Here is a 6733-nt window from a genome sequence, read left to right as displayed (position 1 = left end):
CGAGGTGGAAGCCCCGACGAGATCCACGGCGGATGCACCTCCGGGAAGGACGAGGAGCGACGCCCGGGAAACGGTGCAATGCAGGCGGGGAGCCCGATCACCGGAAGCGGAGCCCAAGAAGGGCTGAGCACCGCAGCAGTCCCCCCACGGGCAGACGGAGGAGCGACAGGACGGTCCACAGCAGCGTAGCCCAGACACAGGCCCCGTCGACCCCCACCACGGGGCGCAGAGGGGCGGAGAAGGCACGGAGCACCGTCTGACAGCCGAACAGGCAGGACGCCGCGACAGCGCGGCCGAGGACAACCGTGCGACGAACGACGGTCCAAAACCACAACGAATTGCGACAAGAGATGAGGGTTTCCCCCATGACGAGAGTAAACCGTAAAAGAACCGTAAAACAAACGCTAAAAAAGAATAATAGCGGGTGAGCAGCGGCAGCCAGACGCGGCAGCCAGACGCGCCAGCGTTCACTCAACCCGGAAGTGCATATTCATGTTTCATATTATTTTGTCTATTTGACGTTCATGCTGGAATCAACAAAAATAATACATCACAAGTTACTCATAACTTACTGGCTATTTGAAGTCGTCATTTGAAGAACTGCTTTTTTACTCTTATTTGAGTCATGTTATTCTAAAGTAACAGTTCTCAAACTATCATTGCAATAAAATCTGTTGTGTAACTAACTGCTTGAGCTGGTTAGCTCTTTATAGCGTCTCCCTCTGCTGTGCTGCGGCTCATCTTGCCGCCTGAGATTGTCTTCATCCCCTCCCAAACCTCCCTCCTGTTGTCTTCTGCTCCAATTCCTGCTCGAGGACTCCTTCATGTCCTGCATGCCGACATTGAATTTCTGCTCCGCCCGCTTCACTTCCTCCATGTCTCCATCTTGGAATGTCCTTCAAGCCTGGGAAATAAATTAAAATTATGTTCCATTTGAAGAAAAGCCTGTGTTAGTGTGTCTGTGTGTGTGTGTGTGTGTGTGTGTGTGTGTGTGTGTGTGTGTGTGTGTGTGTGCGTGAACATGTTTGCATGTGTTTGTGTATGAGAGCGAGCAAGAGAGAGAGAGAGAGCCTGATTTCCATCTGTTGGAATTTTATGAGGTGGCCAGAGGAATGCATTGATTTCATAAAGGGCACGGAGGGTCCGATCCCCGTTTGAACAGTAGAGTGTGGGATCAATGCAAAGGGAGATGAAAACATTGACATTTACTCGAGGTTGTGCCCAAGCACGAGGACCTCTGCAGAAAGTCACACTGTCAGCTTCCTCGCTCCTTTGCTCTGTAAGCACACACAGCCTTTTTCATGAAAATGGACCACTGATAAGAAACGTTTGTAAAGCGTAGATTTATTTGCCTTTGGAACAAATCAGGGTTTGAAAATTTTATTTTTCCTTCAGGAGCAATTTGTGTAATTAATGACTTCATTTGAGGAGAAAATTGCTAATTATAAGGAGTATGTTATTTTCCGACTAATCTCAGGGACCTGAAGCAAGGGTTCTTTAAACAATTTCCAACAATATGGATGTATCGCTGCAGCTCTGGAATATTTTGGTATCCTACTGAAAAGTCTTTCCACCTTTTTCCAACGGCTCATGAGCCTTTGTGTGAAATATGTGTGTGACTTCCGGTATGAACCGAAACCAGCGTTTTCTTTACATGGTAACTGTTGGCGCAAGTCCGCTTTCGATCAGTTACATGTTTAAACAACAACAGTTGTTGCAACGAAGAAGAGAAAATGTTTCAATCTGGCTTCCTGCTAATGTAGAGACATAGGAGGATGACCAAAAAATAAATAAATAAAAATAGAGGCCAGCAACAAGTGTGTCATATGCGCTCATAAAAGGCATAAATTGCGTTGGTGCTGACACACATCTCACGTAATCCCGCCATGGCCAACTATCCCAGCATCCAGCATTTTTTTTTTTTTTAAACAAAGTATGCTGATGTGTTCCACTTTGTAAACCGCAAAAGGACAGTGTGTAGAGGTTTTTGATGATGTTGATTTTAAAACCCCAATAGTTTTTCAACAATATGAAAAAAAACCCACTTTTTTCATATCTATAATCATAGGTCAAGTAATCACTCATAATATTACTTGGGTCACGCCTCACCTTGCAGGAGGCTTACATTTTTTGCCTCCTTCTTTCTTCTACGGATACCCAAATGACACAAATCACCCTATGACGAATTTGCTGGATCAATGACTACAGCTTGTGTAACAAATGCAATGCACTTACTTGTCACTTGAGGGTCAGCTAGAATATTTTTGGGTTCCGATTTTGTTTGCCCCTTTGCTAAAGATATGATGATAGTCTTGCCAAGTGTGATCCTACTGAGGCACTGTAGTACGTCTGCTTCAAAATGCATACGCTTCGAAAATCGTTGATTGCATTCTATTAGTTCACCACTAGACGGCAAGTGCATTTTACACACTGTGCCTCTGAACGTTGTACTCATCACTCTTTGGAGGCTGTCCTATGCCGTGTTACAATTACAGTTTAGTTATGATGTTTATTCCTTGTGTGTTCCTTGAAAAAACTGAACCAACACAGCAGGCCAGTGTTCAAATGTGTCCTTATTGAACTTCTTCAGACATGAACGGTCTCGCTCTAGTTCACCTGTCTCTCTTCTTCCTCACCCGCGTATCAAGTGCAGATAGGAACCAGATAGGAACCAGTATTTAAGCAGGATATAAAACAAATATAATGTTCTCAAAAACTTAAATTCACTCCTTAACAAATTGCATATTTATGCATGTTAATTTCGTGTGTGTGTGGGGGGGGGGGTTATTCATTTTTTTAATTCTTGCCATGAGTAAAAAATATTGCTGCTGTTACAGCTGTGTGGAGGGGATTAATGGAAAATAACAATATAATGTTATGCAAATGGATATCTTGCTTTGTTTTTATTGCCCAAGGATGAATAAAATTACAAACAAAGAAAAAGTCATGAGAGAAAGCTAACAAACTCAAACTGGTTATAATGTGAAGGCATATCATATCAATCAAGGCTTTAAACTGCAATTACGTTCCATTCACTTCTCTACTCCACCACCGGCTTGCATAACGGTTGATGTGATGGATTATCTGAAGGAGGCCAGTTTCAAAGTCTTGAAAGCCCATTTTCGGGCCATTATGAAAGAAATTGAAAGTAATTGCTCACATTTGAAGGATAAAGTGCAGAAATGAAGTTATTGGAATGACAATATATTTAAACGTAAAAAGGACACAACTATTTCAAGAAGATGGATACATTTTTCCACATAAAAGCAACTATTTGAGAGATTTATGGTGCAAGGACATGCATTATTTATCTTACAGCATATGTTAAATAATTGTGCGTTTGCGCTTTTAATTTTAAATCGATCTGGTTTGTTGCCAACAAATAGTTGCGTACAAAGAAGCTTATCTAAGCTTTTGCTGAAGTGGAGTGCTGGTTGTTGTCACACGCAGTGGTAGAAAGAAGAAGGAACGCCTGCTGTCAAATCTGTAGAAGAGACATTTCGAGAATAGAGAATCAATGTTGAGAATCAAATCGTCAAAGCGACTGGTGAGGAGAGGGACAGAGCTACACCCGCAGCATTTGTGTGAGGCATGATTAATGGCCATTCAAATTGACTGTGACAGGACCAGGTGAAGCCAGTCTGGTCGGGTGGCAGAGGTGAGAATGTGCTCTCTGAAAACACCTTTTAAACAGCTGGCTAGTGGCATCATGGGAGTTACTTGTATGTGTGTGAAGGAGTCAATGTGATGTGCTGTAGCCACAGAGCAGTGTTTTTTTTTTCTTGGTTGAGTTTAAAGGGGACATATTACGGGGAAACTGGCTTTTTATTTGCTTGAATACTTTCATGGTCGGGTGGCCCGATGGTCTAGTTCATAGGTGTCAAACTCAGGTCCTGGAGGGCCGCTGTCCTGCATGTTTTCCAAGTCTCCCTGTTGCAGCACACCTGATTCAAATGAACAGGTTCAATGTCAGGCTTCCGCAGAGCTTGCTGATGATATGATAATTTGAATCAGGTGTGTTGCAACAGGGAAACTTGGAAAACATGCAGGACAGCGGCCCTCCAGGACCTGAGTTTGACACCTATGGTCTAGTTGTTAGCGCGTTGACCGAACAGTGCCGAGGTATTGGGTTTGATTCTGGCTATGGCCTCCCTGTGTGGATTTTGCTTGTTCTCTGCGTGGCTTTTCTTCGGGTACTTTGGTTTCCTCCAACATTCCAAAAACATGCATGGCAGGCTGATTGATCACTAAATTGTCCCTAGGTGTGAGTGTGAGCGTGGATGGTTGTTTGTCTCTGTGTGCCCTGCGATTGGCTGGCAACTGGTTCAGGGTCCCCGCCTACTGCCCAAGGACAGCTGGGATAGGCTCCAGCATGCCCTGTGACCTTTGTGAGAATGAAGGAACCCCCTTGCCCACCCCATGCTGAGTTTCTCCACCAATGTTCTGGCTGTGTCAGAGTCCGGTAGGTGACTCTCAAAATAATGTACAGATAAAATGTACACAATATTTATTCCAGAAAAAGTGGCACAAAGCCGATTAAGTACAAATAAAGATGATAAAATAAAAATAAAGACGCTGCTCCTTATAAACGCACGTACTTTGTGAACTTTCTTTAGCATTGACTCCAACAAATCATTTTCTGCTTTTGCCGTGTCAAGGACTACGCCTTTCACATGCCAGTTTTAAAGAGAATAAAGGACCTGCTTCCCTTGGCAGTGAATCAAATTGACACACAACGGTGAATAACACCCATTTCTAACTGCCCCAAGTAGTGTCCGTCTGCAAAAACACCAAAGCGAGTCTTGCCCTTTGTCATGACAAATGTGTTAGAATTTGTCACTGTGGCTGTATCACCCGTAATGCGGTCATGAAACTATAAGTAAAATAGGTAAATACGTCCACGAGTTAGAGAATTGCTTTTTTCAGGTACATTTCATACATATACTGTAACGCCGCACTCTGATCACAACCATGCAGTAAAATAAAAAACATATTGAGCAATTTTAATGCTTAAAATTTGATTTCAATCAGTTAAAACCCCAGATTGTTCGATGGTTCTTTGTCTTTCTCTTGGTACTGTTGTGTGTTATCGACTGAAATCATCTTCATCATGCAGTTTCTACATCGAACCTCTTCTTCCTCCTTCCTGCCCTGCCCTGCCTTGATTTCACTCCTTCCATGCCTTCTGATTTTCATTTGACTTCTCACCCTGTCACTCTCCACACTAGTCTTTCATCACATTTTCGTTAACATTTTTCCCCCTCCTCTTGCATTCTCAGCGATGCTGAGAAACATAGATTTTACTCTCACTGAAGTCTCTCAAGCATGGATTCCAACTATTCTAATGCAAATAACGACATCCAATTATGGCACAGCATGTGACCAAGCCTGTTTGAAAGAGTGTATTCCAATGAAAACAGTTGTAGCAGATTCTAGTTTGCCAGTGTCACAATCCCCCCATGTGCGCCAAGCAAGAGATAAATTAGGGAATTGTGCTCACTAAAGCAAAATATATCATCATACAATAGTGTCATGCCAGTGACTCATGTTTGTTCATGTGGGTGCTTATTAACACCTCTAATAATGCCATTGTGTTGAGCACCGTGAATGCTTTATGGCTTATCACACGCACAAAACAAGCATTGTATTGTGTTATATATAAAATAAATTCATCAAACGTGGCTTACCAGTAATTATACCGTTTGAGACAAAGGTTATTGTACTTTATTCCGACAAACCATCAATGAATTGCATTTTATAAACAACATTGTATTGAACAATGTGTTAACTTACAGGCAATTAAGCTTCTACAGCGGGGGTGGGCAACCCGTGGCTCCAGAGCCGCATGCGGCTCTTTAGCGCTGCCCTCGTGGCTCTCTGGAGCTTTTTCAAAGATGTTTGAACATGAAAAAGATGGGGGAGTGAAATATATTTTTTGTTTTAATATGGTTTCAGTAAGAGGACAAACATGACACAAACATTCTTAATTTTTTCCAATGCTGTAAAAATGTGTAGAATAAATACAATAAAATAAAATTCCAACATTTTTGTCAACGAGGATTTGCGTCGTAGCCTGCGACACACGTTTCTATTAGCAGGGCGGGATGTCAGTCAGGTGGCTGTTAAAAAAACAAAACAAAAAAAAAAAAACAGCATTTCATGTATAATACGCCGAGGGTACTGGCAAAGAATGGGAATGTGGGGGCCCGAAAGAAGCATTTTTAAACAGTACATGTGAGCTACGATAGTTAACACGCTGCAAAAGTGTGTCCCATGCCTCGTTCATCTGAGCGGCCGTGATGGCTGTTGCTCATGACTGCATGCGTGCGAAAGTGCGTACGTATGCGCGCGTATGTGGTAACGGGTCGATCGCGGGAGGTTGGTTGATCGAAAAGTAGATCTTCGGTCAAATAAGGTTGTGCGCCCCTGGTCTCCAGATGCACCGCAGGGAAAAAAAAAAAATAATCATCATGAAGGCTCATTGTGTATTTGGAGCCAACATGGTCATTTTGATAGTAGGCTAATATCGCTAATATTGATTCATACAGCATGTGTTGCCTTCATTATAAGGCTTTTAATTTTTTTGTGGCTCCAGACATATTAGTAATGTCAGAATTTTACATTTGTTTTGATAGCATGTTGTTTTACATCCTTGTCCTTTGAAAGTTATCATGGTGTAAAGTTTCTATTTTTTAATGTATACATCCCTCTATGAGCCGTCACCTTATCATGG

Source organism: Hippocampus comes, unplaced genomic scaffold (assembly GCF_001891065.2).
Source record: "Hippocampus comes isolate QL1 unplaced genomic scaffold, H_comes_QL1_v1.1 scaffold205, whole genome shotgun sequence".
Taxonomy (NCBI): Eukaryota; Metazoa; Chordata; class Actinopteri; order Syngnathiformes; family Syngnathidae; genus Hippocampus; species Hippocampus comes.
Note: the sequence above shows the minus strand (reverse complement) of the source record.